This window comes from Mus pahari, chromosome 12 (genome assembly GCF_900095145.1).
Source record: "Mus pahari chromosome 12, PAHARI_EIJ_v1.1, whole genome shotgun sequence".
Taxonomy (NCBI): Eukaryota; Metazoa; Chordata; class Mammalia; order Rodentia; family Muridae; genus Mus; species Mus pahari.
In genome coordinates this window covers 80,415,844-80,427,276 of record NC_034601.1, presented here as the reverse complement: position 1 = coordinate 80,427,276, position 11,433 = coordinate 80,415,844, and positions in this window count along the sequence as shown.

Sequence of the window (11,433 nt, the reverse complement as noted above, 5' to 3'; positions counted from 1 at the left end):
GAGACTGCATCTTTCCATCCATTCTCCTGCCCCCCTGGGCTTCTCTCCTGCCACTCCCACCCATACCTGATCCTGTCCCCCTTTCTCCCTCTTCTCTCTCAACCAGGTTCCTCCCTCTCTCTGCCTCTCCTGATTATTTCCTTCCTGCTTCTAAGTGGAATTGAAGCGTCCTTACTTGGGCATTTCTGCTTGTTAAACTTCTTACAGTCTCTGAGCAATTCTGTACATTTTGGCTAATATATACTAATCAGTGAGTACATACATTGCATGTCCTTTTGGGTCTGAGTTCCTTACTCAGGATGATATTTTCTAGTTCCACCCATTTGCCTGCAAAATTCATGATGTCCTCATTTTTTAATAGCCAAACATTTGCTGCATCCATTTTTCAGTTGAGGGACAGACTCCTGGGCTATTTCCAGCTTCTGGTTATTACAAATAAGGCTGCTATTTCCATGGTGGAGCATGTATCCTTATGGTATGGAGGGGTAACTATTGAGTGTTTGCCCAACAGTGGTATAGCTGGGTCTTCAGGTAAGCATTTCCAACTTTCTGAGGAACCTCCAGATTGATTTTCAGACCTCCTGGGTAGCATGGAGGCTGTAGCCTGTGGGCAGGTATCAGGCAGCTCAACTGGCCTGGGTAGGAAGAGGCCCAGAAGAAATGTGGAGCCAGGGAGCGGGGGAGGACTGAGGGGAGAGGGAGGGATTGGTCTGTGTCAGCTGGGCCCTATGATTGCCCTAACTGGCTTGGGCATTGGAGGAGATTCTCACCTGTTTGCTGTTTGGTTGCTGCAGACCTTCCAGGAGGCACAGAAGGTGTAACATGTGGGCAGGTATCTGGCCGCTGATCTCATCATTAATAGTGCAATACATTTGAATTTGACTAATTCCTCTCTTTCTCCTTGACCTCCACCATCTCACCTTGAGACATGTGTGTCTGATGGATTGCTTAATGTGCATGAGACCTGAAAATTCTACACATCCTGAATAATCCCCAGTATTCCTGTGGGATCACACTTCTAGGAGCAAGGCCCTTCCAAATACCATTCTGATCCATTTTGAAAGATACCTTTTGTTTTGTGACTGCTTAGGGTTCCTGCAGCTATTACAGCATCAGCAGACACATGGAAGCACTTTATCATTTAGTTTCCTTCTGATGGGAAGAGAAGAGCTTCGTGCAAGTGTATAATGCTTTGTATTTATGGAAAGTTGAAACCATTGGGCTTAAGATTTTTCCTTGGGATTCAACTGTAACACTGTGCATCCTACTGACTATTCATCAAGGAGTCAGCAGGGGGCAAGGCAAAGCATTGGTAGGTCTCAGGAAAAACATAGTGAGAAATTGGTGTTAAGCTTGGCCATGAAGCTAGCTAGCTGCACAGAGCATTTCTCAAGCCATCTGCTCTATGCACACACACTAGGGAATCACATTAGCACTTTTGTTTGTTCTTAAAAGTAATTTTATTCATTAATACAGTTTTAAATAAAAGAAATTTCCCACTGATAGAGTGACTCACTTAATTGGTGTGTTTACTTTTCTTTGTATCACCTACACACTAGGTGGATGCAACATGCTTGCCTTGAGTTTTATATAATTGTTGAATAGATTCCCCACTCTTAGTTTTGACAACAATGCCTCTTCACGCTGTCTTCTGACCTGGCAGCTATTCTAGATAAGTGAATTCATTTCTGTTAAGTTTCCTATTTCATCCATATGCACACCTCAACATTCACATAAAATAACAGAGAAAAGTCAATATAAGTACAAAGTATACTCCAACGATCGATAAGCTTTATTGGAAAAATGACAATTTTTTTTTCAAATCAAAGCTGTTAAGCTATAGCTAATGAAGAAATAGTACATTATCAACTCTATAAACAAACTCTTGAATGGTGAAAAATCTGGTTGAAGAATGCTGAAGTCAAATAGTTTAGAACACATTTTTCAATATGGTCAAAAGGTCCCTTATGGAAAGGAAAGCAGGTGAATAATTGAGAAATAGAGGAGGAAGAGTTCTATAGGCTGAGCAGCTCCAGGTGTTTCTCAATAGAATATGTAGGACCAATATCTCCCACATCAATATGGGCAGCAGCATCCATATCCGTACCTGCATAACAACAGCCATAGGCACACCCACAGCTCTAGCTGTTGCCATTGAAGCCATAGCCATAGTTGTAGCCAGAGCTGTAGCCATATTCAGAACCATTGCCAGAGCCAGAGTCAGAGCCCTTTGTCACAGTAATTGCTGTGGTTCAGAGGGTGGAAGGGTTTATTTGAGCAGATTGTCAATTTCTCTCTCTCTCTCTCTCTCTCTCTCTCTCTCTCTCTCTCTCTCTCTCTCTCTTTGAATGTCACCAGTTGCCCATGGCTTTTACATATTTTCCATGGTTGGAAGGGCAAACACCAGGCAGGTGTTGTCTTCAAACTAACATTAATTGAGATTTTCAAGATTTAGGCTGTTCAGTTTAATAGGGACACAGAAGTCTTCATAGCTAAGGATCCTTTGGTATTATGGCAGGACCCCAGGAATCTAGATATTATCTTTAACATGGAATTCTAGTTATTTGTGACTGCCCAAGCATTAAACACTAAGTTTTTATTAGTTTAGTGTCCATAATGAGTTTTCACTGGAGGCACATTCTACTCATGTCTTTTATATCATTTTGTTACTATGTTTTCATCTCCCAGTGTACCGGCTGGTTTTGTGTATCAACCTGACAGAAGGTGGAGTTATCACAGAGAACTATCTATCACAGAGAGCCTCCATTTAGAAAATGCCTCCATGAGATCCAGCTGTAAGGCATTTTCTCAACTAGTGATCAAGGGTGGGAGGGCCCATTGTGGGTGGTTCCATCCCTATGCTGATAGTCCTGGTTTCTATACAAAAGCAAGCTGAGCAAGCCAGGGGAAGCAAGTCAGTAAGTAACATCCCTCCATGGCCTCTGCATCAGCTCCTGCTTCCTGACCTGCTTGAGTTCCAGTCCTGACTTCCTTTGGTGATGAACAGCAATGTGGAAGTGTAAACTGAATAAACCCTTTCCTCCCCAACTTGCTTCTTGGATATGATGTTTTGTGCTGGAATAGAAACCCTGACTAAGACATCCAGTGAGAGGTACATCTAGAATTTATGAATAATTTCATGTAGGCTTTTAAGTTCATGATTAGAGATATTAATGATATTGTCAAGTCCCTTATCTGTTTTTAACATGCTCGTACTATTTATTCCAGAATGGGGCTTGCCATGGTTTCTGCAGTCTGACTTTTTATCTGTTCCTTTGCTATGTTGATGCTGCCACTTCGCCCATAGTGATTTTTCTGTTGTACATACCACATTTACTGAGGACGTGTGAGTTCAATCTCTGCACTGTGTAGAGGACTGCACATATTGGAAGGTCACAGTGTTGTCAGCATACTGTCCGTGAGTGGGGTACTGATAATAACTCATGTCTGTATCCAAGATAGGGAGGAGATCTTCCTGACGTCCTCTTTTCCCTTCTCTGGAGTCCTTGCCTGTAGTGTCCCTCTTTAAGAACAGTGGTCCTCACCCTTCCTAATGCTGTGGCCTTTTCATACAGATACTTATGTTATAGTGATCCCCTGTCCTAAAATTATTTTTATTGTTACATCATAACTGCTACTGTTATGAATTATAATAGAAATGTCTGCTATGCAGTCTATCTGATATGTGACCCCTATGAAAAGGTCATTCAACTCCAAGGGTTATGACCACAGGTTGATAAACGCTGCTTTATGACCACCATGAAGGCCTTGCACTTAGCCAAGACTGGCATCTATTTTCGGCAGTGTGCTATGGGTAGGTAGCAGTCACTTTAAGAAGGGAAACTTAGGGTGTGTCTTCAGGTGTTTGAGACATCATCTTGAGTGGAATTATAAGATCTAGATCCTCTGTCTTCCTATCTCTTTAATTTCCTGACTATGAAGTGAGCATCTTTGCCCTCAAATACTCCCACCATAATTGTCAAAAAAAGTGACTAGTGCCATAATTATAGAATAGATTTATAAAAACATAAGCCCAGACAACCTTTCCTTTTCATAGCTAGGTTCTCTCTAGCTTTTTTTTTTCACCTTGACATAAAGTAGAAGAATATATATGCTTCAAGTTATGTGATACAATGTTGTTGGTGTTACAATGTTTCTTTTTCTTGATTTAAAACAAACAATGCCTTTCATGATATTATTGGGGAGGGGAAATCTCACTAAATCATTATCTGTACTCACTGACCACACCATTCCAAATTTAATGCCAAATAATTCTTTTTCAGGGACAAAATATATCCATTATACCTCCACTAAGAAATACTAAGAATCTTTGTTTTCACAGTAAGAGCAAGGTCTCAAAAGAAATTTGCAGATTCACTTAGTTATGGGGCCAAAGAAAGGTAAGATACAGTTACATATAATTATTTGTGAATAGCAATCACTGTGGAGGGAATAGAGACATAATGAAGGGTGCCACAGAGGCCTGGACAATTTTGGAAAGTAGGAAACCATTCACCTAGCTTTATGTAGCATGGCTGAACAGCAGTTGAGTGTACATTGCGATTGATTGTGGAAATGAATGGAGGGGAGGTGAAGAAGCAATTGTGGATATCAATCCTTTGTCAACCAAATGCCTTGCAAAGTTTTTTTCCCCCAGAATGTATATTGTCTCTTTACTATGTTGACTGTGCCCTCCCTGCAGCCTTGAGCAGGCTTAATCAGACCTTGTTTGCCACAGTCTGCTAGCCACCCTAAGGTCAGTCTTCTGACCTACCTGAAGTCTATTGTCCTGCCACATCTGCAGCTTCCTGCAAGAAGCCATTACCTGCTGAGCAGCTGAGCTTGTCTTCCTGACAAGATCCTGGCAAGGTGGGGGATGGATTCCCCACCTTAAATTCAGACCCTAGGATTAAGCATTGAGCCTTGATCAGAAAACTTTGTCTTGGCTCCTTATTTCTCTTGGCACCCTTCCCATCCATCCCCAGCTTTCCTTTCAGGAACCCAGTAACCTGTGACCACTAGCAGCTACAGTTGGCTGTGTAGTTTGATATTTGGAAGCTTTTCATTGGGCCACAATCCCATTGTCTATTTTTAGCTTTTGTTGCCAAAGATTCTGTAGCTTCAATAAAAAGCATCATTCCTAACACCACAGCCAAGTAGTTTTACCCATAATTATGACAGTAGTTTTATAATTTCAGGTCTGTGTTTAGATTTATATCTTAGCTGATTTTTTTTGTATGGTATCAAACATAGATTCTATATCATTCTTTTGCATGGGGTAGTTTGGTTTTTACAACAGCGCTTATTAAAGCCATTGTCCTTTCAGTATTGTATGTATTTCATCCTTGCCAACATAAGGATGAAAATATGTGATGGGAATTTTGTGAGCTCTATATTATGCTTTAAGGGCCTGCTTTCCTGTTTTCTTTCTAGAGTGCTTTGACACTCCATCTTTCAAACATAATTTAAAAACAGTCAATTAGTTTCTTCTGGATTACTTGATCATTTGCAAAATTGTTTTGCCTTTCAGGGTCTTCTATGGGTGCTGGATGGGTTTTAGGATTTTTTTTTCATATTGCTCTAAAGAGTGTCTTTGAAATTTTGGTAAGAATTCCATAGGATACTTTGAAGACTACAGAATATTAATGCTTCCAATAAATGAATGTGGAACCATTTTTCCTTTTACTTGTTCATAAATTTCCTTCATTAGTTTAACAGTTTTCTCTGTGTAGTCTTGTAACTTTTGAATTACTGTTAATCCTAATGGTGTAATTTTGTCACTGAGGTAAGAGGGGTTTTCTTGGTTCATTTTCCATGCATACAAATGTCGCAGGTTTACTTATTTTCTTTTTTTCATGTTTTTTGTGATAGGCAACCTTATCTCAATGGTTCATAAGTTTGTTTTTCTCCAGAATGTTCTCTGCATACATTTGTTTTTTTGTTTTTTGTTTTTTTTCAAGACAGGCTTTCTCTGTGTAGCCCTGGAACTCACTTTGTAGACCAGGCCAGCCTCAAACTCAGAAATCCGCCTGCCTCTGCCTCCCCAGTGCTGGGATTAAAGGCATGTACCACCACGCCTGGCTTCTCTGCATTCATTATTATAGGCCATCTTCAAACAGAGTTGAATTTGCTTCTCCAATTTTTTCTTATATGTTTTACTTATTAGGTGAGATTTTTGATTCAGTCATATATACCACAACTGACTTATTTATTCATTTCCTTTACAAGATATTCTTTGTGTCTCTAGAGGTAGAATGGAGGCTTAGTATAGGCTAAACCTTCATGTGACTTTAATTTGTTTGTCATAATTAGGCAGGTATTTCTGTCTAAACTCAGAAATCTGAAAAGGGCCTCATAATGAACTATGATATATGTATATGAACAAATAGAAAGAAAAATACATTTCTTGTGTGGAGAGACTTATGGCATAGAGCTCTCTGAAAGTCACTTTCTTTTATTCACCATTTTCTGTATGTTTCATTTATCAGAAGAACTGGACACTGAAGTTCTCAGGATCTTTTCTTTGAAGTATTTTTAGAGAAACTATTTCAGTGATATGTATGCTCTGGGCCAAAATTGAGCAAGATAGGTTAAAAAGAAGAGAAAATCAAATTATCAGAAAATACCAGAAGCATCATATTTGGTGCTAAAATGTGAATTTCTATGTGAACTACTGGCTACTCTCCGAAGCCTTGCCCATCTGCACCCACCCCCAGAGGTAGAAGCATAATTCTGAGCAGTGGAAGAAAACATGTCTCACTCTGCCCTTCAGGAACTTCCAGTAGATTACAAAGCTATGTTTCTTTGAAGTCTTTCCTTGTCTTAAAAAATTATGAATGTATTCTGTTTTTCTTGCAATTTCCATTTAAATGTTTAACATAGTCTTGCTATTCATACAATATTGTAAAGTAGATATAGTTTTTAGAATTATGTGCAATTTAATCACTACATATTAATTATGTAGCAAAATCAAATCTTGCCTTTTTCTTATGAAAATGGCAGTTGTAATGTGCACAACTATTTTCCAGTAAAAAAAATTTACATCATAAGAAAAAGTAATACAACTCCCCTAGAAAAAAGCACAATGGGAGAATGCCCTCTATAAGATTTGTGCTTAAAGAATATTAAAGGGAGTGGTTTAGGCAGAAGAAAATTTATATCACTTGGAAACACACAAAGTTGGAGGGACAAGGAACAACAGAATATTTTAGAATATTTCTATTCATGTGAATAAATCTGAATGCATACCACATACATTTTATCATCATCATTATCATCATCATTTCAGTAGATTATGAAATATACATAAAACCACCATGTTTGAAATTATACTAAAATATGCAAATACAATTTAGTTAAAGTTTCTACCCCATAAGTAGTAAAAATGGTATTATACATTGGAATACAGTAGGTACAAATACATTTTATTCACTAAGAAACCATTGCAAGAATAACAAAGAATTGGATAGTTCTCAAGCCAAGAGTAGAAGAAGGGGAACAAAGTATTTTATTAACTTAAAAAAGTTAACAAAACTGAGAAATGAGGAAAAAAAAATCCCACAAATGTAAATATAACAGTAATATAGAAACAGTAGGATAAATATCAAGTAGAACAGTAATATAATCAGATTAAATGATTCAATGGAAACAAGGAAGTTTTAAATCTTGAAAAATGTAAAATATTTAATGATTTAGGTAGTGGTTAAAATAATCAAAATTATCATCTAGTAAAATCTTTGAAAGCCAAAGTATGGGATAACTATACATAACCAATCTGAGATCAAAAGAAAAGAACCCAAGAAAAACAACAACAATAACAACAACAACAAAATAATGTAGCTATATTTATGTCAGACATTGTAGAATTTTAGCTAATAAAAAGTTGCTAGACTTACAGAAGACAATAGAGAAAACATTACTTTAGAACAACCCATCAACTTTTGTTTCATATAAAATACAAATCCCTATAAACAAAATATACTGAGTAAAATGTTTGCCATGATAGGATAAAATAAACCATGTATATTACAACAGGGAGACTGAGCTAAGGAGAGTAAAAACAAGCAAAAATGTAGAACAATAAAATTAATAACCTTAACAAAAGATAAGAGTAAAGAAAATCCAGAGCTAGAAGAAAATTGAATTAAGAGAAACCTCTTCAGGAGAACATGAGCTGTTATAAAATTGATCCCAAGCTGAGAAAAATGCAAATTGCAGGTACTAATGACAAAATAACTGTCAATGTTTTTAATTCAGTGAGAGATTTGACTTATGAATAGCAAAGACAAAGATCACAGCGGATATCCTAAAAGTTTGGAGAGGAAGTGATATTGGGGATAGGATGTATTAAAATTGTCTGGGTAAATAGGTTTACATAGAAATATAAATAATTTTATGTATGTAGTGTGCCTTCTGTGGAAGGCACCTAACTTGATGGATTCAACTGTGTTGGAATTGAAAATCTTTTGGAAAAATATTGTTATTTAGTGAATGTGCTCATGTCTTTCTTGTCATTATTTGCCAAATAACAGAATACCACATCTGTGATCAGTTGCATTAGGTGTTAGAATTATCTATAAATGACTCATAGTATAAAGGTACATGTGTAGGTTATGTGCTATGTGGTCTTATGTAAAGTATTGGAGCTTCATGAAATTTTTATATATGCAGATTGTCCTTAAATTAGTTTCCAAAGGATACTGGTGTGTGACTGCATTCAGAGAGTAAGAAAAATGTAATAGAAATTGAAATGAAAATTTCTATTAACAGGATTCTCTTTTCAGCAAATAGTTTTGGATCAATTGGTTAGACATGTATGAAAAGTTACCTCTACGTGAAGTCACACAAGAACCATTAAAACGTAGAATAAATATTATTGTAAAAGGTTAATAAAAAATTTAGCAAAGTATAGAAACTATATGAATAATCACAAACTAGTTAACAATTTCCTAAAAATATAAAGATTGCTAACAACAAAAAAATGTGGTGAATAAAAACATATTAAGATTTTTTGGTGAATCTGTCTAGAAAGCATAGACTAACTAAAATACATACATTTCATAATTCCAAAATGTACACAGAGCTCTCTGTCATAAATGAAAGACAATCAGTAGACCTTGATCAATGATTCTCAATTTGTAGGTCTCAACCATTTGTCATTGAAACCACCCTTTCACAGGGGAGGCATATCATATATCCTACATGTCAGATGTTTACATTATGATCCATAACTGTAGCAAAATTACAGCTATGAAGTAGCTACAAAAATAATTATATAGTTATTCAGCACAATATGAAGAACTGTAATAAAGAATTGCAGCATTAGGAAGGTTGAGAACCACTATTCCAGATACTACTGTTATTTTGCTAAATGGACATGTCTTCAACCTTCCTCAGGAAAACTGTTTTCTTCCACAGAGTACCAGTCAGTACAGACTCACTCTTGGTCAATGTGCTGAAAATAACTGTTGAGTGATCAATACTATAGGATCAATCCTAATGTCATTACCTACAGAACTCTGGGAACATGGCAAAAAGAGACTGGAAAAAAAAGTAAGACACAAAAAATGGGGAGGAGAGCTATGATGTGACATAACCATTGCACTATCAAATACAAAGTGGCAGTGGATGCTTGCACAAGACCTGCACACAACCAGCCCATAGATGTGGGAGGAGCGCAGAAGAACCCAAGCCACCATCAGGTTCTATGGGCAGTTGATGGTTGCTAGAGTAGAGGTTGGCATTTTCCTCAGTGGTGTAGCCACTGGGGAAAAAATTGCCTATTCCCTAGTAAATAAACTCCTACTAAAGCTGGAGTCAGAAACCCTAATTAAGAAAAAAGGCACATAGATGTTGAAGAATGTATTGGGAAAAGGTATTCAGGGGGAGGGGGAGAGGGAAGGTGAGTGTGATGGTGACGAAAAAGGCCATTTTAAAATCAGAGGAAGTTTAAATTGGCAGGTTTTAATAATTATATTAATGGACATAAAGAATAGTAAACTTAGTAACTATAATGTTCTTGTTTCTTATACAAAGTAAGTATACAGAAAAAGACTTTAAAAAGAAATCCAATGGACTGTTTTCAATGAACACTTAAACGGGAAAGCTTTGTATGAGAAAATATCCACAGCTGTTCATTCCTGTGTCATATGTGGCTGTACACACTATAGTGGTGGACTTAAAGACACCAGACTACAGGGCCTGCAGATTCTACTTCCTCTGTGTCACTTACGAAAAGGAAGTGTTCTTGCACTGCACTATCAAAATAGGAATGGAAGTTGAATGTAAACCCAGAACCAAAATTGTCACATGGCAAATGACAGGGAGAGTTTCCAAAGCTGTTTCCCTTTGACAATGAATTTTCCATTTCGTATTTTCTGACTTCTCCAGAATTACTGACTGGTTGCAGCCTAGTGCAACATATTTTATGTCACTTTTGCTAGTAGATTAATGGCCTTGACACAAGCCACCATATAATCTATTCTTTCTTTTATGCTTGTCATGTATATCATATTCAAATACTTGTCTCAATTTTTTCATTACTATTTACATATAAGTAATTTCCTTTGTGACTCTATATGTTCCTCAGGGGATTTTTTTCTTTAACCCAAAAATAACTGTAATCATTTTGCTTTTAAAATTTTCATTATTCCTTTGTTTAGATTTTGCTAACATACTTATTTATTTTTATTATATGGAAACTTTGTCTGTAAGACATTGTAGAGTAGCATTTATTTATAATCCCACCTTAACACATCACATTCTTCCAGCTTTTTTTGTCTCTGTGGCAGTATTTGCTATCATCCTTCTTCTTGTTCTTTCCAGATAAGGCGTTTGTGTTGTCTGACTAAATTATGATTTGGGGTTTGAATTTAATCTTCAGTGATTCTATTATGCTTGCATAAGGTTTTAATTGTGTTTTTTTCTCCCTGGACAGTGTATAGACAATCTTCTAACAATATTGAAAAATATAAAATATTTGAACAAACAGCTCCACTGCGTGTCTTTGTCATCCTCGATGAATTATGATTGCATGTTTGCCTCCCGTCCATGAGCTCTGAGAGTGTCTATATACTATCTTCTGTGTTTTACATCCCATTTTGAAATCATTTTGTTCAACTTAATTAACCTGCTCAAGCTTAAGTTTGCTCAGTGTATTGAGTTGCTAGCTCTACTCTTCCCTTGTTTTAGTGATTTTGAACTTAACTTTTATTTTATGGTGAGTTTCCACAGCTTTCACATAGACTTTGAAAAGTTTCTTGACTTTCTGCAAGGCTAATTGGGAATTTCTAACCTAAAAACTCTAACCTGTGGCTGACACTCTTGTCAGTTTTTAAAATCTGTCTTTTGTAGTTTTCTGTAGGCTTTTACCAGGTCAGCATTTTGAATTTAAATTATGGAGGGTCCAGAACAACACACACACACATACACACA